The sequence below is a fragment of the Rhinolophus sinicus genome, linkage group LG01, assembly GCF_036562045.2.
Source record: "Rhinolophus sinicus isolate RSC01 linkage group LG01, ASM3656204v1, whole genome shotgun sequence".
Classification (NCBI taxonomy): domain Eukaryota; kingdom Metazoa; phylum Chordata; class Mammalia; order Chiroptera; family Rhinolophidae; genus Rhinolophus; species Rhinolophus sinicus.
In genome coordinates, this window is record NC_133751.1 from 46,338,725 (window position 1) to 46,362,127 (window position 23,403).

At 41.3% G+C, this 23,403-nt stretch overlaps 1 long non-coding RNA gene across 1 annotated transcript in view; it reads left to right on the forward strand.

Moving 5' to 3' along the window:
- LOC109450249 (uncharacterized) overlaps positions 1 to 18,330 on the forward strand; it is a 104,817-nt gene extending 86,487 nt beyond the window's left edge. The window contains exon 4 of the long non-coding RNA XR_012494935.1: positions 12,246 to 18,330. This is a non-coding gene — a long non-coding RNA (uncharacterized LOC109450249). The remainder of the gene's footprint in view (positions 1 to 12,245) is intronic.
- Positions 18,331 to 23,403: the final 5,073 nt, after the last annotated feature.

Sequence of the window (23,403 nt, forward strand, 5' to 3'; positions counted from 1 at the left end):
CCAGTACTTATCAAAGGGAGTGATGAACTCCAGGCAGTGCAGAAACATGCCAAGCAATCATTTCAAGAAGGATGCTCCATAGGAATGCCTAGGAGGGAGAGGGCAAAAACACCATGGCTGAAGTGAGTCAGACCCAGGTGTTTCTCCGAAAGAAGGGGAAGAAAGATGAAGAGGCCATCGTCATGATGTCTGGACAATTAGCACATCACTGAGGATTTAGGAAACAAAGACAAAACGCTATAGCTCCATCCCCCTCAAAATAATCACAATATTCAGCATATCTACTGAGTGCTTATCCTCTTTCAGCCACAGCACTCATTCACTTCCCTACAATACTTCAAAGAAAGCAGTTATTTTATTCTTATTTTTATCACCACATATAATTAATGTGAGGAAACTGGGCCACAGAGATGAACCCATCTGATTTTACATAATTTATAAACTGGAGAGCCAGAATTCAAATCTAGTTTTCTTTGTTAGCATTTTCTGCACAGTCTCTGAACATTTTACATAGGTATTATCATAATGTTCATGTTTTGTTACTATTTCCACTTGTTATGTTATTGTATAAATGTAATAATCATTCTTGATAACTACATACTATTTCATGGAATTTACTTCATATTTCATTGTCACTGAACTTTAAATATTTTCAAAACATTTTCTATATAAGAACTTTTTTTCCTGTCCACATTTAGCCCTATTTTCTTAGTGTTAATTTCTAGGAATGAGAAGGTATGAAGGTTCTTTGAAAAACTATATTGTCAAGAATATGAGAGTGCACAATTTACCACATTCCCTTCAGCACTGGAAAGAATCATTAAAAAAACAAAAGCAGAAAAACAAAAACAGAAATCCAAAACTGTTGATTGATAGGGAACACGAGCTTCCTGTTTTAATATGCCTTTCTAGGCACTAATTAAATTTGTTAAAACCATATTTATTGGCCACCTATTGATTTGAGGACATATCAGTGGGCAAAATAGGTAAGTGATGACACATCTGTTTACTAATTCTATTCAAATATTTCTATTAGAAATACCACTATGGCAGCATGTAGAAGGAAGACTGATTAGAGAGGAGAACAATTTGAGGAAGGGAGGCCATGTTTGGATGCTATATTAATAGAATTATTAAGATAAGTAACTATTTAGCAACCTAGCCATTTTAAAAAGTGACAATGAAGTGCATAGAATATATAGTATCACCAGTTCCATGAGTTATCTAGATCTTTAGTTCTAGTGGAATTTCCTTGTAATGATGTTAACAGAAGTCCCCATCCTAGGCAGTTGAATTTGTTAAGAACTTTGTAGGTAGTAGTGAGAGATTCCAGAGCTCATCTTCACATTTATTTCTCTTGCAAACTCTTCATACTGTGGCTGTTGTGTGGTCGTGTTGAATAGCTTCAAATGTAGGCAGCATTTTCAAACAGGAGTGATGTGGTTGTGATGAGAGATGTTGAAATTTGAGTTTCGGTGGCATAAAAATAAAACTGAGACAGCTTTGTCTCATAGCTTCCCAGGGCTGGGGGTAGCGATTATCCATCCTCATATTTCTGGCTACAGTGCAAGCACCATACAGTCAGAGAGTTTATTCTAGAGTGTGGCTGTCACACAGTTAAAAGGCTGCTTGAAAGCAGTTTTATGGTTGCACAATCAATTATTGTCATCTTAGAAAGTTAACTGTGATAAAACCAACCATAGTTCGTGCTTCCACACACCATTATTTGAGACAAAAATAGCTGCCAAACAGAAAATTTGTTTATTCTGGGTCATGCACACTAGGTATATAGCTCAGTGCCTGGCACAAAGTAAGTGCTCAAGAAATATTTGCCACTTTCATTATTTACATTATTACTATTTTGTTATTAAGTTTGCTGATAAGAGATTTTTTTTTCTCTCATATTTCAAAGGCATCTAGAAGTGAAAGGGGAGAAGGAATAGCATCACAGATGAAAGAGTAGGCAGGATCAAGGGGGGAGCTATTTTTAGGACAGGATTGTAGCTCTCAAGTGCAGGGGAAGGAGCAAGAAGAAAAGAGGCTGATGAGGAGGGCAGAGGGGAGATCAACAGTTAACCATGTGGAGTTGTGGGTGCAAATGAAAGGTCCTGGATGGGAAGAACAGTTCAGTGGAAAAACTAAAGAAATGTAGCAAGTCAGGATGCTGACATCCCTAAGAAATTTATCTGCCTCAGGCTAAGCCCTGTTCTTTACCTCTAAAGCCATAAGGTATCTACCAGTAGGCCATGGCCACTGCTGTAGGCCAGGGGCTGTGGGGATTTGCAAATGAGAGCAAATAGCTCTATTGCTTAAGAGAAATTAAAAGCTGAAGCAAGCTTGAGGATGATGTGTTGATTGACCATTCTTTTGTTTGCTTTAAAGTAAGGTTAACAACGAATGTGGAGATTTCAGTTTAACTCTACAGAGGGGCCATGTTCTCTGTTATATGCAAGAACCGAACTGAAATTTCTAAGATTTGGATCCTTGTCTAACGAGGTGGCAAGGACCACGTGACCTGAGTTACTGCTGAGCACTTCCGCAGAAGGGAGAGGGGGATTTCTGTCTTCCTCTGGCAAGTTTGCTGAATTTTGCCTCAGCTGAGGGGGGAGGAAGTGGCATCTAACTTGTTTGTGGAAGCACAGTTGGTTGGGACCCCCGGATAGGACTGGATAGTGGAGTCTCCATAGACCAAATGATCGTAGCCAGTCCAGGTGTCAACGTCTGCCAGTAGAAGGGACACTGTACTGGCTTCAGACTTCGGACACTGCCAACCCGCCATGTGGCTGGAGGCAAGCTCCTTCACCTTGCTGCCCTTCAGTTTCCACATCTGTAAAATGGGCCTGGGTAAAGAACCCCTGGGGTGCTAAGTCATGATCTAAATGTACCTGCAGGGTGTGGGCCTGGAGAGGCATCGGGTCCACAGACATGTTGGCTGAAATAGGAGGAATACAATAAGGCGTAATTGTATTTTCTCTGGCCCCGGACCAAGTATTTGTTCAACCCTTTCCTTACCTCTGTGTTACAGCCTATTTGATATTTTTAATGAGGTCTTTCCCCTTGTGCACACATTTATCTGTTTTGGCTGTAAGCTATTCAAGGACAGGGATAGTTTTGAATAGGTAATGGACTTACATGATTCAAAAGGTACAAAAGGAAACATAGTGAAGCTGCTTCCCCTGCCACCCATATCCTCTTCCCATTGGCAACCAAATATTATCATTTTCTCATTTTCTTCTGTCTCCTTCCAGAGTTGTTTTATGCATACACAAATCGTATATATTTTCCTCTCCTTGCTCCCAATAGCTTATGTGGAAAAATAGTAGTGTAGTATATGCACAGCTCTGCATTTTCTGAATTCTATATTTTGAAGCTCTTTTTACATAGTATATAATGAGTTTCCTCAGCCTTTTCTTTATTTATTTTTTGGAACTACATGGTATTCCATTTTATGTGTATGCCATAATTTAAACAGTCCCACATTGATAAATATTTAGGTTGTTTTCAGCCTTTTATTATTATAATCACACTGTAATAAAAAATCTTATGTATATAAGTGGTTTTGTAGGTGTGTGTGTGTGTGTGTGTGTGTATGTGTGTGTATAATTCCCAGTAGTAGAATTTTTAGGTCAAGGTATATATGTATCCTTCTGTAGAGGTTGACACTCTCACCATAATAACTGAATGTCTATTTCCCCACACCTTCACCAACACACATGTGCACCTTGACGGGAGCCTGAAATTTTTCAGGGGCTTATGTTCTTTGGTTGGGAAGATCAGCCAAATCGGTCCACTTGTGATTGGTATTTGTCCTCCAGTTTGTCTGAAGTGCCTACCTGCCTCCTACCTTCTACATGAAGCAGTAGTGTGTGTGTGTGTGTGTGTGTGTGTGTGTGTGTGTGTGTGATTTTGTGCTAATGAGAGAAGTGATAGGCATCATTTAGTGTGATTTGGGAAATGCCTGCCACTGGTATCTCTCCCACCCATATACTTACCCCACCAATTTAAGTCGTTTTTTCCAAATTCTAAATTTGGATTCATTCCTTTGCTTAAGATTTTATGTCTTATCAAAACAGCAATCAATTAAATCCTATCAGTCACTTGTGCTATTATGAATTATTAACCTCCCTGAGCAACTTTGCTGAGAAAGAAGTCAGGGAGAAGATGGGAAGTAAAAGACTCTGAAAAGGGAGAATAGAGAGCAATATTCAAATGTCACCAATCATTTTAGCTCCTTCTACTATATTTATAAGAGAGACCTCTCTAATGCCCAAATTTGGTCATGTCATTTTCTGGCACAACGTATTTCTGTGGTCTTCACTGCTTTCAGGGTCAAAGACACATTTGTCAAGCCTTGCGAATCCTTTTACAACCTGGCCCCTGCTCTTCTTTAGAGCTTCTTCTCTTTCAGCCTTGGTCCTTCAAACTGCAGCCACACTTAACTTCCTGCAGCCTCTCAAGTGGATGATGCTTTCTCACCTCCAGACCTTTGCTCACGGTGCATTTCTACTTGGATTACTTTCCCTGCAGCCTCTAGACCTGGTGATGCCTTAGCTCAGTCATCATTTCCCCTGGTCTCGTTGGCCATCTTGCCTACTTTCAGCTCTGAGGGCCATCCTGTGGACTCCCTTAGGCATTTGTGCTTATTTCATCCAAGCAGAAGTTCCTCAGCATTGCAATTCCCCTTAAAAGTGTTTGTTTGTTTGTTTTAGATTCCTATATTCTAATAGAGCATAATCTCCTTATAGGTAGGAACTCTTTTTTTTTTTTTGTCTTTTTATCTCTTCTGCCCATAAAACAATAGATACACAGACTACTCTGTTTCCCCGAAAATAAGACCTAGTCGGACCATCAGCTCAATGCGTCTTTTGGAGCAAAAATTAACATAAGACCCGGTATTATTATATTATATTATATTACATTGTATTGTATTGTATTATATTAATATTATATAAGACCGGGTCTTATAATATAGTAAAATAAGACCGGGTCTTATATTAATTTTTGCTCCAAAAGACACATTAGAGGTGATGGTCCAGCTAGGTCTTATTTTTGAGGAAACACGGTAGGTGTTGGAGTAATGCATTCATGGATTGTCCTTCTGCCCAAGGGAAGAAAAAGTATAATGTGTGTGAATCCTGGGTTGGGGTTTGGTGTTGAGAATATGTGCCAGTTCTCACCTCTCTCCTCACCACCTCACCTCCTCAGGGGAGCCTATAGATGGGATAGCTAGATTAGGGAACCTTAGATGACCTTTGGAGAAGAGCAGGCTCTGCATGATGAACCCAGGCTGTGAAAGGAAGCTTGGCCAGACAGTGAGTAGTTTTCAGGATAGTGCAGGTGTGAATGGGCCATGGTCAGGCTGCTGGAGCTGGTGCCACCACTGTGGGGTTGGGCTTCTCAGTGGAAAATGATAAGGGAAGGCAGATTCTCAGACCTGGAGAAACTGTGTAACTCATGTCTCAGACAAAGGGCTAGATTGCATACTCTATAAAGAACTCTACAAGCCAATTTAAAAAGCCCCAAACCCTATAAAAAGTGAGTGAAGGATATGGACAGTTTGCAGGGGATAAAAAAAAAGGAAATCGCTCTTATAAGCACATGAAACGCTACTCAGCCCCACTCATAAGAAGAGAAATGCAAATTATGACAGTGAAATTTCATTTTTCACCTATCTGATTGGCAAATGTAAAAGAGTTTGATAACACTGAGAAATGGCTCTCTGCCAATTGGTGCAAACTCTGTAGAGAGAAATTTGTTAGTATCTATCAAAATTTTAAATGCACATGCCTTTGACCTAGCAGTTTTACTTGTCCCAATGTATTTCATATATATATTCTCAAACGTGTGAAATGATCCATGTAAAAGATTATTATTAAGGCATTTTATTGTAGCAAAGTTTTCAGACCATCCTGAAAGTCCCCTAGAAAGACTGGTTAAATAAATAATGATGCATCAATTTAATGAAATACCAGCAGCTGTAAACAAGAATGAGGGAGTACTTTGTTTACAGATATGAACTCCAAGATTTCTTGTTTAATGAAAAAGAGCAAAGTGCAGAAATGTGTGTCTAGCGGGCTACTATTTATGTTTAAAAAAGGAAAAAAGACTATGTACATACTATTGCATGTATATACTGTGTTTCTCCGAAAATAAGACCAGGTCTTATATTAATTTTTGCTCCAAAAGACGCATTAGGGCTTATGTTCAGGGGATGTCATCCTGAAAAATCATGCTAGGGCTTATTTTCCGGTTAGGTCTTATTTTTGGGGAAACACGGTATGAAAATTCACAAAATAGATAATAATTTGCCTATTGAGAGGGGAATTGAAAATTGGGGCTTGGGGGATAAGTGAAAGAGAAATTTTCTATTTTGTGCCATTTTGTAGTGCTTGAATTTTGAATCATATTAATTCATTACCTAGTCAAGCTTTAAAAAAATATAAATACTGCATCCTGCTCTCTAATATAGCCATTGAATTTAATGTGAAAAAGTGTGTTATGAAATACTGTCAATGCAATTACTTAATCCTACACCACTTTACTCCAGTTCTTTTTGACACCCACCAATATTTGAATAAATTCGATCCTCAGGAAGATACCACAAGTTTATCCCATGGCTCCCCACATCCCCAGGGTCCACAGTCAAGTACTGCTGGACATGTGTCCCCTCCCCCCCCAGAATAAAATGGCTGTAGTGGCATGAGCAAGTCTTTGGAGGAGACAGAGCTGAGTTTGAATCCTACCCATATTACTTATTGGCTATGTTAACTTGGTTGGGTTGCCTTACCTTTCTAAACCTTGGTTTCTCGATCTATAAAATGGGCATAATAACTTTATTGTTGCATCATAAAGTTGACCTTGGCTGATGTGCCATAGGATTTCAAGTATTTAAGGATCAACCTCACAAGTAACAAGAGCTTTATTGTGGCCCACTTCATCAGTGACCCACATGGCCTCTGTCAGAGTCATAGTTGAGCTAGATGAACTGACCTCTGTTCCTGTTTCACTAACTCACTCAGAAATGACTCAGGCCCACTCTTTTCTGGTCCCTGCTGTCTCCCTGGAGTTGGTTTCTCTTCTTTGTAGCTCAGCCATTTCTCCTTGTAAGCTACCCTAGACTTAGCCTGAAGAACGCACCTCTTACCCTCTTTTGTGTCCAAAGTCTCTGGCAGCTTTTGGATAGTGTGTTATTTTCTCATGTTTGAGAGAAAAGGAGTTCCTTTCCTATTGGGGTTGCAGGGCCAGTTTCTGGTGTCTGGAGCACCAGGGACCTGGTGACAATTACCCTTATCTTGTGGGGATTTGTGCCAGGTACACAGGGAAAGGCTAGTCTCCTCCCTCTCTTCTTCCTCCAGCTACCACTTACCTAGGGAAAATTTCAGACCCCTTTGCTAACTCTTCATCAGCATGAGTTTGGCTTGGTGTGATTTATAATCAAATATGCACAAAATGTATTGCACAAAATGTATCTGTGTCGCGCCAGCTGCTTACTTAAGCAACTCCTGGGACCTGTTACCAAGTGACATGAAAGGCTCTGAGGTGGTGGTTTTATAGTCAGTCTAAAACGGTAGATGGTTCAGGTTTATATGTGTTCCTGTACTTTAATGGGAGAAAAATTCCTATATGGTTAATAGCTTAGTTGCTATGGCGAGATAGAATGCTTTTTGAAAAAGTTTCTTTTTAAAGTCAAAGATTAAACCTTCAAGGAGGAGGGAAAACAAGGAGGAAATAAACCCCAGACTGTGGTAGGCTAGATTTCCCCCAGATATTATTGCTGCTTCTGTCTCTACAGCCGAACGCAACAGCTGGTGAGTAGGGAGAAACTGGAGAAAGATCTTTTTTGCCTTTAATCCAGTATGCTGTTTTCCTGTGCCCGTTTTACTGTAATTCTCAGCGGCTGTGGGACAAAGGCTGTTGACTGATATATGCAATTACCTTCTCTAATATTGCTCTCAACTGTCGGCCCTGACTGACAAAAGTGGATGAGGTTTAGTTAAGGTCTGGGAAAACACTCTTTTAATAAAAGCCATTGCCATCTCTATGATCACCTCCCTCCCTCAGACCTTTTCATCTGTTTTCTGGAAAGATAAGGCCCGGTGATGGAAAGTTAAAAAGCGGTGCTGAACTTGAACGTTCGCAATGCGCCACCGCGGTTTACCTCACAAAAATTCTCCGCAGTGTGTGTGTGTATGTGTGTGTGTGTGTGTCTGTGTGGTGTGCACCAACGAGCACCCAATTTGCATTTGAAATGAGGAAAATCAGTTTGGGTCGTTGGGCAGGGTTTTCCCCGAAAGAATAAGAGGCTATTTTAGAAAGTTAAACCAGATCCTTATTGATTTCGGCCCTCGTTCGGTTTTTGTAGGCAAAAGAAAGCCTTGAGGAGGTATTCCCCTCAGGGCCCTTCCACATGTTGCTGGACTCCATGCTTGGTTCCTAGTGGATGGTGCGCACAAATAAAACTGGGTTTAATGAACTGTAGATGGAAGACTTTTCCTTCCTACTGATGCTGTGCTGCACTCTGGGCCCGCATGGAGCAACACCATCATCAGAAGAGAGGAGCTAAATCCTGGTCGGGAGCCCCTGAGCAGCCCCAAGGTTGAAGAGGGGCATATCTAGTGAGACCCCCCCCATCACCCCCCCCCCATCCACTCTTTGTTTAGAAGAATTCATAGTTCACACAGAATGAGGGTAAGATCACGGAAGTGAGGACGACGGTTTCTTTCCAAGTGTGGTTTGGAATACTGAAGTGGAAACTATGGGAAGATGGCCTTCTAAAAACTGAAAACTGTGTGGATTGGATGGTTTCCCTGTCTTTTGAGAGGGCTGCTGGTTGTTCTGAATGCAAACTGCTGGCCATGGGGCAGATGGAAGCCAGTTCTTTAGGAAGGCCTGGCAGCTCTTGGCAGAAAGTTCCTTTGATGGGTGACAGTGCGCTGAAAGGGTTGCGGCTGAAGAGGTGGCAGTTTATTCACATGCCCAGAAGGAAGCTAGCTTAGGTTGAAGGAAGTCTGCTCCCTTATCAGAAGAGTGAGGCAGCTTTGTCCTATCAGTTTTCCCTTGTGTTGGCACTAGGTTTTCATAATACAATTTGTAACGTGATAAGGCCTACACATTATTAATAGTAGCAATAGTGCGGCAAGGTTATTCCTGTGCAGTTTTAATAAAGAACAAAGGGCCATGCTGCTGGTGAAGTGAGTTACCTAGGATTTCAGAACCAGCATACAACATATTTCTCTCAAGTATCTGTAAACTCTTTACTAAAAACTGTTTCTTTTAGACATGAGCCTGCCTTCCACCCCACCCCACCCCACCCCACTGTCATCCATATGGAAACTCTGCACCAAGTTAACACTCCTTTTGCCTTCTGTAGTGGTCTCAGAGAATGTTAGCTGTAGTCAGGTAGGAACAGGAATCTGCCTCAACAGACTTTTCTTGCGCTCCTGTTGTGTGCCAACAAATACGCTGAAATCTGGGAGCGTTAAGAGAAGAGACTCATTGCCAAGGAGCCCTGACCTGGGAGGAGAGAGTTCAGTTCAGCCTAAGATAGCGAAATGCTGAAATGCTACAAGGTGAGTGCCATGAGTCCATGGAGGAAAAGGAGGATACAGTCCAGCATGGCTAGGTCAGGGATGGTTTTCAGGAAGAAAGAGATGCCTGGCTGAACCATATGAATAATGAAATATCTGTGTTTTTTTAATATTCATAAAATGGAACAAGTGGCAACTGGTTAATTACAGAAGGGGAAGAATATAGAAGTGTGTGTGTGTGTGTGTGTGTGTGTGTGTGTGTGTCCCTATGCAGGGTTTCAAAAGAGTTATTAAAGAGCTACAATTTAGTCCTTTATGCATTCTCCAAGGCACATCTGAGATCTAGTTGGCCCCAGAGAAAGGAAGACAGAGGCAAGGTGGCAGCCATTTGGGGAAATCAGAGTGGCTGCTGCAATCATTGACTGGCTCTCTACTCCAGGAATTCTTTCTCCACTATTCTGTCGTAGCTTACCCTCTGGAGATTCAGTGCTACCTGCAAAGCAGCCTGTTTTTTTTTGAACTAAGTGACTCCTTCCTTGGGACCTTTTACAGGTACACAAAAGACACTGTTCTATGCACAAGGGTCAACAAAAATTTAAATGAGACACAGTGCCTCCCTTAGGGCACTAATGCCCCAGTAATACAGCTAGGCACATAAACAAATAATGGCATTATGGCAAGATTCCATAGGGACAGGAATAGGGTACTATAGCAGCACTTAAATTTGGGCTTCCTGGCTCCCGAGTCCATGTTTACCACCATTCATTACCTACCTTTCCATGGGGAACAAACTCCACTTTGGCCTTTCCTTGTAGGGAGGTGACTGTCTGGGCCCAAAATCTGATATGGCTTCTGGGGAGGAGAAAGCAGGGGAAACTTCTACATGAGGCATACTGGGGAGGAGGAATTATTACTATTATTATTATTTTAGCTATGCCCACCCTCTACCCTGCCACACACAATCACATGTGCACTCACATCTACAACACACACACATACACACACACGCACACACACACTTTTCTCCCACTCCCATGGGTCCTAACACTGCCTTTGCATCAAAATCACCTAGAAAATTTAGATATAATACAAATTCTGAGGCCTGTTTTCAGATATACTGAATAATCATCTCTGGCAGCAGAGCTTGAGCATCTGAATTTTTCCATTAAACACACACACACACACACACACACACACACACACACACACACACACATTAAATGACACACATGCCCAAAGTGAAAAATCACAGTACAGAAAAGAAAGTTGTCATACCCCTTCCACCTAACCCTCAGTCCTCCTCTCCAAAGGCAAATACTTCTAACAGTTTTTGGTGATTTGTTTTCTTCCAGAAAACAATGTTTGCCCATACCTCTCTTATTTTTTTTTAACCTCTGTAGATGATTGTGATGACTAGCTGCCCACCATGAGATGCATCTTCTGTGGGAAAGGAGGGCAGGAAGAGGGAGGCGTGGGAAGCAGGAGCTTTCTGGGTAGACAAGAGACAGGAGAGTCCAAGGCCAGAGCCCAGAGAGAAGTTGCTCAGTGCAGCAGATGGATTCAGAGTGAAAACAGGTGATGACTGCTCTAATACACATTGAGTAAATAAGGCCTAAGAAGGGCACAGTGGCAAGACATAATCAGAATTAAGTGGGGATCAATAAGGGAATGCCTTGCAGAGGGTACTTAAGAAGTCTCGGGCCGGCCCGGTGGCTCAGGCGGTTAGAGCTCCGTGCTCCTAACTCCGTAAGGCTGCCGATTTGATTCCCACATGGGCCAGTGGGCTCTCAACCACAAGGTTGCCAGTTCAATTCCTCAACTCCCACAAGGGATGGTGGGCAGCACCCTCTGCAACTAAGATTGAACACGGCACCTTGAGCTGAGCTGCCGCTGAGCTCCCAGATAGCTCAGTTGGTTGGAGCGTGACCTCTCAACCACAAAGTTGCCCCCTGCAACTAGAAAATGGCAACTGGACCTGGAGCTGAGCTGCGCCCTCCACAACTAAGACTGAAAGGACAACTTGAAGCTGAATGACACCCTCCACAACTAAGATTGAAAGGATAACAACTTGACTTGGAAAAAAGGCCTGGAAGTACACACTGTTCCCCAAAGTCCTGTTCCCCTTCCCCAATAAAAAAACAAAACAAAACAAACTAACAAAAAAAAAAATTGAAAAAAGAAGTCTCAAAATGACAGAGAAGGGTATTCTGGGTGGAAAGAATGGCCTGGGACATGAATGCTCATTCATCCATTTATTCCAGGTAATTTTCCTTCAGTCCTTTGGGAGGCTGTAGATGTAATCACGAGAGCATGCACTTTGGTGTCAGGTGCCCTTGATTGCAGGTGATGAATATGAAATAGGAGTGTCATATATGAGGCACTGGGAAGAGACAGGTGAAGGATGTTCCTTATGCTCAGTCTCAGGTGTAGGCAGACATGCAGAAACCCAAGTGCAATGCGATGAATGTTGTCCTAATGGTAGGTAAGTGTGAGGTGGGTTGGAAAGGTGGAATAGGCCTGGGAACTCCTGGGATGTCTTTTAAGAACCGAATCAGGACCTCGTTAGCCAGAGTCTTGAAATAGGTCGTTAAGTTTTTGGTCACCAGATTCTGGAAGGGGTTCAAACTGATCTGTCACAGACAAAACTTGGGGACATCTGCGGTTTGGTTGACTTTGGCAAACACTTGGTTATTGTACTGTGGTCTGTTTGCTTTCCAGAGTCTCCAGGAGTCTCACGAGGAAACAAGTGGTGCGCCTGCATACCTGTCTCATAGCCCTTCTTGTTCGAAAAGCAGGTGAAGTCTGAGTTAGAAATCAAAGGCTTACTTGAGATTTTTTTTTTTTTTTTGCTTTCAGGACTTTCACAATTGCTTTTCTATCTTCCTAATAATACATTTACATTTCCTGAAGCTATGTACATGGAAAAGATCACTATGTACTCAAATCAATTATTTTGAAAAATGTATCAGAAAGAAATTTTCATGTTGTATCCCAGACTAGCCCAGCTTATGCTCCAGAAATTTTTGCTGAATAGTCATTTCTGCAATAGGAAATACTGTGGATTATTTATTGATGTTTTAACCTGGAAGGACTTTTGGCAGCCATCATTTTTCTTTTTCTCTTCCTTTTTAAATTCCTACTGTGTGCCCAGTGTGGCTGTCTTTGCAGCAGCACTGCAAGGGAACTATTTTGCTCTTGTCATCATTCTAAGACGAGGGAAATGAAGACACCAAAAAAGTGGTATCTTACCTAAGGTCTTGTTCTGATAATGGCCAGGCTGGTATTTGAACTTTGGTGACTTCACATGATAGTCAAGCCTCTCATTTTACAGATATGCCAACTGAAGTCCCAAGGTCACGTGACTCATTGGTGGCAGATGTTGGAGCCTTGAGCTTCTGAATTTGTGACCAGTGTGCTTTGCATGACAAGAGGGTCACCCCTGAGGAATGGCTTCTGCCTTTGGTCTCTTCCCTTCCCCATGCATCCTGCATATAGTTACCCTAGAATCTGCTCCCTCAACCCCATACATATAAACCTGTGCTTGTGGTTTTCCAAAAGCTATAGATGATGGTTTCATCCTGATCTCTAACATCTCTGGCCTGGACCTCACAATCCAGCCACATGGCCACCCTGTAATCCTCTGCATGAACAAAATGCAAGCTTTCCTGCCTCTGTGTTTAGTCACCATTTCTCACTTGTTGGTTTGCTCTCTTCTTGCCAGATCTATAGGTCCATCACAAATGCCACCTCCTTCATGAAGCTTGTTAGGTCTGGGAGTTGTGTACAATTTGTTGCTCATGCTGAGGGATAAGGGACAGGGTGGGGAAGAAAAGGAAATGGAGAAAATAGGTGGAACTCAGGACGGTAGATATGAAGCCTAAAGATGGTTGCAGAGATAGATGACCCCAACAGCCACAAGAGTTTTGGCTTAAAAAGTGCTTACGGTGTCCTGGAGCTGGGCAACGTTGTCATCTCCTTAAACCCTCACAGCAAGTCGTCAGGTTGCTGCAGCTAGGACGCAAGCGTAGCTCTGCCTGATGTCAGAGCTTGTACTCTCCCTTGCTGTGGTATTGTCTCCCAAGACACCTTGCTGTGGGGCAGGAAAAGAATGGAGCAACCTTCAAAATGGAGGATTAAAGAGATGAAACAAAGTCGGGATCATAGTTTGAGATGGTGCGGCGAAGGACATTGGAATTGGAAGAGATGAGGGAGGGCCTTGGCTAGAATGGAGCTCTTTTAAGGCTGTGGCCTTCGGTCCCTGGGCTTCTTATCATGATGCGGAAGCTCAGCTGGCAGTGATCATCTGGGCATCCGGGATAGGACTCACAGCTTGTGCGTCTTGCTTTGTGTTTTAGGCTTTGGGTTCCCAAACTTCCTGAAGGCAGGGGTCATGTCTGTGCTGTTTTGAAGTAAAGACGCAGTCCTTCTACCAAGTTGCCACATGGAAGGTGCAGAGAGGCAAGCACGTTGGTCTGCTTAGGGATATGGGGAGGCATCAGTAAAGAGATGAGGGGTCCAGGCAGAGAGAGGGGATGGGTGAAGGAAATTCAAGGCAGAAAGCAGGGCACACATTTGGTGAATAAGCCTGAAAAAGCATGGGGACAGTGTTTAGGGATATGCCCAGAGTGTAAGTCCAGGGAAAGGAGTGGAGGACGACTCCCTGCTCCCTATTGTTTGACACATAGCCTTGTTTCTGAGCCTTGTGTGGACCCAGAGTACCCTTCTTACTCATCCAGGGAATTCTCCTCATCTTTCCAGGCATTTTAGACACACATCCTGCGAGTCTTGCATTGGCACTCTGAGATAGAATTCACTGTCTCCATGGAAGGGTCTTCTCATAGCTCTCTGTTTTAGCGCTGGTCGTGCTGTTTTGTCTGTCTTCCCTACTATCGTGAGAGCTTCTTTGGGAGGAGGAATTTTGCCTTTTTTTTTGCATTCCCAATGCTAGCACATAGTAGGTACTCAGCACATTTTGATGATGGAATGACTCATCTAGCATTCATGTGTTTTTCAGGCAGACAGTGAGCAGTCAGTGGGAACCTGTGACTCGAGGAAGAGTAGAGGGAATTACCCTGTTTGCCCTGTGAAGGCTGGTGGGGGCAGCTCACTGTTATAGCAGGCCCACATCTTGCTCATCCGGATTCCCCTCAGCCTCCGGGACCTGCCTACCAGGCCATGGAATTTCTCTGCATTTTTCCCCTTTGTCACTTTTTTCTTTCCCTTTCCTGCAAGGGGTGTGGCAATCCCTCAGGAGTTTGATTATACTGCAAGATGAATAAGACATTTGAATTGTGCTCTTTAAACGAGTCATCTAAACCCTAGTGTAACTGTTCACCCCGTCACACTAAATGTGACCTGCATTTCCAAAAGAGTGCCTTTGGCCTGAATAGGCAATTGCTGAAATTGTTGGGTTCCAATTCTCAGCGGCTTTTAGTTTTCATGTGTCTTTTGTTGCACAGCTGGGAGGACGTGGACTTTTAAATGGTCACTCATTAGAGCTACCAGAACTAGTTGCATGTATTTACAAATAGAAGTTGAACTGATTTTTCTGGGTGTATGTACGTGTGTGGTGTGTGTGGAGGGGATTGAGAGAAGCAGGATGATGCCGAAGACGATGTCTGATCTTAGCAAGCAGTTTCTCAATGTATAGGCAAGCTGAAACTGAGCAGATTTAGATTTTGGATTTGTGGTCTGAAATCTCATTTCACCTTTCCTTTTTGGGAGTTTTTGGTAGCTCTGAAAACGAAGGCTGTATTGATGTTCTCACGCCAGGTAGCTCAGCTTTGGTATGCCTTAGCTTTTTTTTTTTTTCTTTTTTCTTTTTTATCTTGGAACTGAGCTATAGGACAAGATTCTTATACTGTCCAAATGGAGTGGGACCACATTTTACTTCATTGTGCATTTCTTTTAATGAAGGGAACATGATTGATTGTGAGACTGGCAAACAGAACCAATTCCAAAGCCACGTTTCAGAGTTTGTGAAAGGTCTCAGTTAGGAACTGGTAGTTATGTTGTCTCAGACACTTCAATTATTCAAACTCTGAATTTGAATCATAGCCCACTGGGCAAAGCCCACATTGAGATAAAAAGGAACTAAACTTTCCAAATTAGGGGTGAGCAGTATTCTTAAAGTGATAGATAGAGTCAGGTGTTACTTTCGTTTAGCAGATATTGATTGTGTACCTATGAATCAAGCATATGCTCAGGGGCTGGTAATACCAGAGAAACAAGCCCTTGAGGCTTCTGCCCTCAAGAAGTTCACAGTCTAGCGCAGTTGACGGGCATGCAAATGGCTACAACATAACGGATGCATGTAAGAAATGCTGTGAGAAATTAGGACAGCAGAGTCTGCCTGAAAAGATTGAGCAAAGTGTTAAAAAGAATGAGATACGTTCATAGGAACTTGAAGAATGAGCAGTGTGTTTACCAAGGTGGACAATTTTGGGGAGGGAATTCTAAGCAAAGGCTAGTGTGGTTAGAGCCTGGTGTATGGTGATGGAGAGGAGGTGGTTAGAACATGAAGAGCCTTGTGTGCCAAACAAAATGTATGTTAGTTTTACACTGTAGATGTATTGCAGTATGTGTTCAGCTACAAGGAAAACCCCAACACTACTGCTTAAACACTACGAAAATTTATTAGCATATATGATATGCTCAAAGATAGGGGAGTTCCAAGACGACTGAATTCAGTGGCTCAACTCTGTCATTAAGGACCTAGGCTCTTTCCACTTTTCTGCCCAGCTGTCCTTGGTGATGCTTTATCCTCAGACTTGCTCTTCTCCCGATTGCAAGATGACTGAAGAAGAAGAGATATTTTCTTTTTTTTCTGTCTTGATATTTGTCTTTGTAATCAGTGAAGAAAACCTTTCTTAGGAACCAACCCCCATCCAGACTCACCCTCATGCCTCAGTGGCCGAAACTGTATCACATACCCAGTCCTAAATCATTCACTGGCAAGGGGAATGCAACCACCATGATTGGCTCAGTCCAATCTTGACTCGCACCCTGATGGGGATGGACCCACTTCTTCTCAAGTACATGGCCAGGTAGAAGATACTGGGACAAAATTGGGCTTCAGATAGAAAGTAGGGGAAAGGGAACAAATGTTTGCCGAGTTGGAAACTAACAGTGTTTGCTGCAGTTGGTGATGAAAAACTGTTGTGGATGACTGAGCGGGAGTCAGCATGGTCAGCTTTTCATGTTAAAAACAAACAAACAAAAAATCACCCTGTCATTAGAGTTTAGAGTTGAGTTTTGTAAATAGGAAAACTGAGAACAAATGGAAGAGACTTATGAAAAGTCAAGCAATTGATCAACATATATATGGAATTGGAGGTGAAGTTTTCCTTGAGCCATGTTCTCTGCTTTAAGGGTGGGAGGAGAGTGGAGGGGTAAGAGGTGACTAGGGCAGAGTAGAAGCTTTCCATTCTGGATTTGCCAAGATGTCCTTTCTGGTACGGTAGCAAGCATGCAACCTCTTTTAAATCCTTATGACAATGCAGTCCACTCAGAAGGGCTGTTGTAATCATAGAATCCTAGCATGTGGGAGCTGGAAGTGACCTTGAAGTCACCTGGCTCAAGACATTTATTTTATAAATGAGTAAATGAACCCAGACAAGCCAAGTGACTAGTTAAGGTCCTATGTTTGGAAAATGGCTGAACTGTAACCACACTCACAGATTTTCTTATCTCCCAGCCCTGTGCTCTTTGTAATGTGTTCTCAGGGCCGTCGTTTCTGGAGGCTTACGGGTGCATTCAGGAGGGCCGGGAAGGCTCCATGGGCCTTTTTCCTCTGTGTCTATTATCATTGACAACAATCTTATTGTTGGAATTTTTTTAAAAAGTAATTCTTTAGTTTCTCTAAAAATGCAAACAACACTGGTAGGTATAATGTTTTAGCTCTTATTATTCATTTATAATACGATCTTAGTGTGAATGTGTCCCTTGATTTTTTTTCTTTGAAGCAGTTTTAATGGGGAATGAGGATGAGAACTTGGGGGGCACTGGGAACGGGAGAGGAAAGGAGACCCTCAGAAAAAGCCCTAAAATGTGGAGTGGGGAACTTCCTCAAGTTCCCCTCAAGTTCCTCATTACATTGTAGAGAGATTTTCCTGTGACACCAAGCCAAATAAAACACTAAACAAGAGCCTTGGTGACTGAGACAGTAATGAGTGGCAATTGGTGTGCTAGTGTGAGGTGGAAAGTCTGACCCATTTTTCTCAGCAACTCAAACATCTATCCACAGGGAGCCATCACACTCTTCTCCACTCTTTCCTTTGGCCTTCAGCGTATCTGTGCCAGTTGCCACCCCTTCTGCCCACTCCAAACATACACTTGTCCTGGCTTAAATTTTTACCGAGAAACCTCTGAAAATTTACCCTTGTAGACAGACCAGTAGGCACAGGAAAATAAAAACCTTGATAAAAACTAGAAATAATTTCAAAATTAAGATTTTACTGACATCGTACTATGTGCAAATCACCAACCTTAACTATAGACTGACCTGTAAAATCCATTTATTTCAACTTTGCTTTTGACAATATTTCTAAAGTACGTTAGTTTGTTTTTCGGATAGTATGCCAAACATTACAAAATTGTTTAGTTTTAGATGTAGATGGTGGGTAAAGATGCCCTTTATATGACCAGGGTATCGTTGGATATTGTGTAAAAGATGATCCTATTTTTGTAAAACAAATAATTAAAAAAAACAAAAAACCTGTATGTATGTATGTGTCTTCTGTATAGGATTATTTAAGCCTGGAGAAAAATATAGAAGATATTTATGTATAATGTTGTTAACATCGGTACTTGGCTGGGTGGTTCTGATGTGGGTGGAAGAAGAGGGCCAGGGAAGCCATACAAAATGCAAGAGAAAAAAGGGAACAGAAAAGCCTATATATGATGATATTTATATAAATTTATGTTTCTGTGTGAATATATATACAAAAAATTGAACAAAATACTTTTAAAGGGTGATCTGGGCAATGAGAAAACAGAAATGACTCTAATTCTCATGTGCATCAAAAATTATAATGTGCTTCAGATGTTTGGCTAGATTGCATGATCAAGGGGAATTCCAACTTGAAATTGTATAGTTGTCTAAATTAAAAGTGCTAAAATGTTGTTGGGAATGCTGCTCTACTTTGATTTACATTTTATTCTACTCGCATCTACTGGTTATGTGGTTTTTCATCTCATTCCATTTCACTTTTGCCTTCTTTATATCACTAAAGGCTGAATTATAATTAAAAATATGTATTATATATATATATTTATACCCATAATTATAATATCTAACTTTATTTCAAAATGTATACAGTTTGTTCGACAGTGTGAATTTGGTCCATCTTAAAAAGTCCTCTAGTATTCCTATGATGTCCTGATTTAAAGGAGCCCCTCAAAGTATTATAGAGATCTCTAAACAAGCTGGTATCACCTGTCATTTTTAATCGAGATCTTGCACTCTCCTTTCAAAAGGTGTGCCTAATGGATGGAAAGTACCCAGTACTTTCGTTTTGCACTTCAATTGTGGAGAGGCTAGAGGCATCCACCTCTCTCGTCCCCACCCACCACCTCCATCACCTCCCAGTGAACACAAGAAAGCCAACAGCATTTATTAAGTACTTGTCATGTGTCAGATACTTTCCTCACAGTAAATCAGTAAGGGCAAATATTTTATGCCCATTTAATAGATCAGAAACCTGAGGCCCAGAGGGATTAAGTAATTTATTCAGAGGTGAATGAGCTGAGCCAGTTTTAAAATCCTGGGCTCTTTGATTTCATAGGACAGTTTTTCTGTTTTTTCTCCCACTACACAAACTCAGCCACATCAGAAGGAAACCTGGAAGAGTTTCTTACTCAGAAGATTTTCTCCTCCTTTGTTTCTTTCCTTATCCACTTTTGAGAGGTGGCAGAGGAGATGAGAGAGAAAGCACAGGAGGGGAAAGACAGTCAATCTCTAACCATTCAAATGCATGGTTTTCCTGTGAGAATTGACTGTTCTGGTTTAGCTCAAACTTGGGGTAATCTTCCTCTAAGAACCTCAACTTTCACTCCTGGAACCAATGCCTTACATCACTTAACCTGGATTTCTGACTATTCTGATCTTCTTAAGGCCTTTTCATTCTTTACAGGTGTGGGCAGTGAGAAGTAGAGCTTAAAGGTGTTCAAAGACACAAAAATGAAAATAAAACGGGGGTGGGGGGGAGGAGGTCATGGTGTGAGTAGACTAACCTTCTTTCCCAAATCTTGGGTCCTTAAGGGTAAGTTTCCTTTTGTTAAGTAGGAAGAGTTGAAGGAAACTTCCAGTAAAAGGAACACTTACTATAATTGCCTATGGTCTACAATAAAATGGAAACAAGGCAATGCAGATTTTTTACTCCACCGCTTTGGACTCTCCACCAACTCTCAGATTCCACTGAGTACAAATGTATTTGTTGCGTTTATTCCCCTGATACATGCATTTTAAAATTAAACTACTCTTTGGCCTATTTGACATGTTTAAGTCATTAATTATCATGTAGGTTTTATCAATTGTTTTAGCAGAAGGTTTTTGTTTGCTTCCCATATATATAAGATTTTTTACTTTTAAATAGGACAAAATAACAGAGGACTAATTTTTACTTCCTGTTGGCTCGAGCAGGAAACCCAAACCAGATTTTGATTTTTCCATGTTGATTGATATCTTTGAGAGTGTCTAGCCAGGTATTCTGAGTGTGACCCAGCAGGTAACAGCTGGAGAGTGTGTGGCAAAAGAACCCACACTGCAGGGGGCCAAATCACATTTTTCGTTTATTATTGAACGATTTTAGGATAAGTTGATACTTAACACATTGCAATCTGATGTTTGACATGGTGTGTAATATATGTTACAGTGTATATAGTCACACTATTATTATGGTCTGTGAGCGATTGCTCACATAATCTATTACAAATCTGGAATAGATGTCATTAAAATGTATCTCTTTTGAATTTTTAGCAGAAAAATTGTATTTGACACAGGTTCATACAAATCATAAGATTGGACAACATGTAGTTGTTTTGGGCATAAGATCCTAAAGATTCTGCACCCAACACCAAAGTGTGGGTGTCCTACAATTCAACTCAATAAATTTCTGCTGTTGTCCACCTGGAGATAGCATCAGATTCCACAGGTTAAGGGCTCAGGCCCACAGACAGCCCTAAGGCAGCTGTCATAAGTCCACTTTTGCTCCTGACCAACTAACGGGCTATAAATCAGAGGTTCCCACGACACCCTCCTTGGATTCAATTTAATTTGCTAGAGCAGCTCACAGAACCCAGAGAACATTTTACTTATTAGATTACCAGTTTATTGTAGAATAGCCAGATGGAAAAGACACATAGGGCAAGGTGTGAGAAAAGGGCTTAGGGGTTCTATGCCCTCTCAGAGCATGTCACTCTCCCCAAATCTCTACGTGTTTGTGGGGACAGAGCCAGGAGTGCAGTTTCTAGGCTCTCGACCTCACATAGAAAGGTGCTGGCTTGGGTAGTAAATGGCCGTCAACTGTGATCTGATGTCCATCAGCTGTGGCTAGTTGGCCGTCAGCTGTAACCAGTGAGCCATTGGTCACTAATATAACTGCCGTGGCTGTGCTAGCAGCGGATGGTGGCTGAGCTAGCAAGTGCCAATGACGGATCGCAGATTGCAGTTAACAAGTGGGGTTGGTTGGTAGAGAAGCGGATGGCAGGTTGTGGATCATGTGGCTCCTGCTTCCTGTGTCTCCAACCCAGCCGCCACCGAAATTATAGTGGTATGACTCCCATAACTATGGCTCTGTGGGTGTTCCTTTTTGGCCTCTCTATGTCCTGTATTCTTATGTGGGGAGAGGGAGCTGACGCCCCGCATGACACCCTTCACCATCCTGGAAGCTCTTCAAACCTTGTCCTTTTTGGTTTCTATGAAGGCTTCATTTCATGGCTATGATTGATTAAATCATTGACCATTGGTGATTGAACTCAATCTCTAGCGCCTCTCTTCTCTGGAGGTCAGGAGAGTGAGACTAAAAGTTTCAACCCTCTAATCACACTTTTGGTTCCCTTGGCAACCAGCCCCCTTCCTAAGGTGTGTTCCAAAAACACCTCATTAACATAACAAAAGACATCCTTACTCCTCTCTTCACTTATAAAATTCCAAGGGTTTTAGAAATGGGGACAAAAACCAAATATGTATTTCTTATTATAAGTCACATTACAGATATCCACTATCTGCCCATTTCATCCTGAAATAACTAAATTCTGCAATAATAAATTATTAGTTCAGATATTTTGCAGGATGAGAAAGATAACAAGATATTTCAAAGGGCAACATCAAAAAAAAATTTAAAGTAATTATAAAATAGAAACACAGTTAAACTGGTGGTGTTCCAACCTTCAATTGCCCTCTTTTGCCTTTTGATTGATTAATTATGGGAAAATAAAAGGCATCTCTACCCAAGGAGTGATTAGCCTTCATGTGACTAATATCGAGGTGTTGTGATCTGTTGCTCTCTAGTTATAAATATGCTCTCAATTGCTTCTAACACACTGTTAAGCATTAAACAGACCCAGGATAAGTAAAAACAATAATCTTTATACTCTTTAAGTTTAAGGAAGCTAATTAATAGCCAATTTTGGGTAGGAAAAAATAACAGAAATGTTCACATTTTTCTTATTGATGATAGGGGCAGCTGGTACCAAAGTTTATTCAACCAGTCTAATTTCTGAATTTGGGGCTCAATCACATGTCAAAATAGAATATTAGAACATTTGAATGAATTCCTCGTTTAATCTTGTCTCAGAATTTAATTGGCATGGATCCTAAATTATGACCCACAGAAAATAACATACTTTCTATTTCATATACCATAAAAACCACCCTTATAAAATGTACAATTTAACGGTTTTAGCATATTTACAAAGTTATTCAACCATCACCACTATCTAATCATAGACTATTTTTATCCCCTCACCCCAAAGAAACCCCATACCCGTTAGCAGTTACTTCCAATTCCTCCCTTCCCCAGCCCCTGGCAATCACTAATCTACTTCCTGTCTCTATGGATTTGTCTGTTCTAGATGCTCCTGTATTTTCAGGTGAACTAAGTCATAATGATTATTCTTGTTTCACCTCTTCTGTTGATTCATACTCTCCTAGAATGTATTATTTCCATATTGAAAGCCTTCCATCTGCAAATATCTATATAAAGAAATTATTATGATTTTATCAACTGTCTTTTTGTCCCATCCAAGTTATTAGTTCCAGGATTTGCCATTTATTGAGCACTTCTTGTGTTATCGGAACTTGACTGAGGTCACATATTTATTGGGCACCTACTGCAGGCTAGGCACTGTGTTATGTGTGAGGGATACAATCTCTGCCTCAGAATTATTTAATCTTCACTACAGCCTTAGACGTTTCATACAGTTGTTACAATCTTATAGACAATGAACTTATTTAATGTCCAGGTTTTCCCAGCTGGCAAGTTAAAGAAGAAGAATATGAACCGAAGGTTGGACAGCCTTTGCAACTTACACTCTCCCTAGTATGGACCCTGTCATAATCGTCACGTAAATATTTACACATATACGTAATTCAGTACCTAACACTCACCGTGTGTTTGGTCTATGTTTAGTACTGGTGTTGGTGCTCTTTACATGCCTCTGTTATAGATAATTTAAGAGTTAGTAAGCATGTTTTAAAGAGTAGGAGAAAAATGTTTAGGTTCACAAATCAGAGAAATACCAAGCTAAAGAAGGCATTGTTTTATATCTGCTGATAAACATTTTTAAAGTGACAATACTTAAGTGCTGGCAAAGTTTTGGTGAAGTTGATATATGCTTACATTTCAGATGGAAGTGTGAATACAATAGCTGTCCA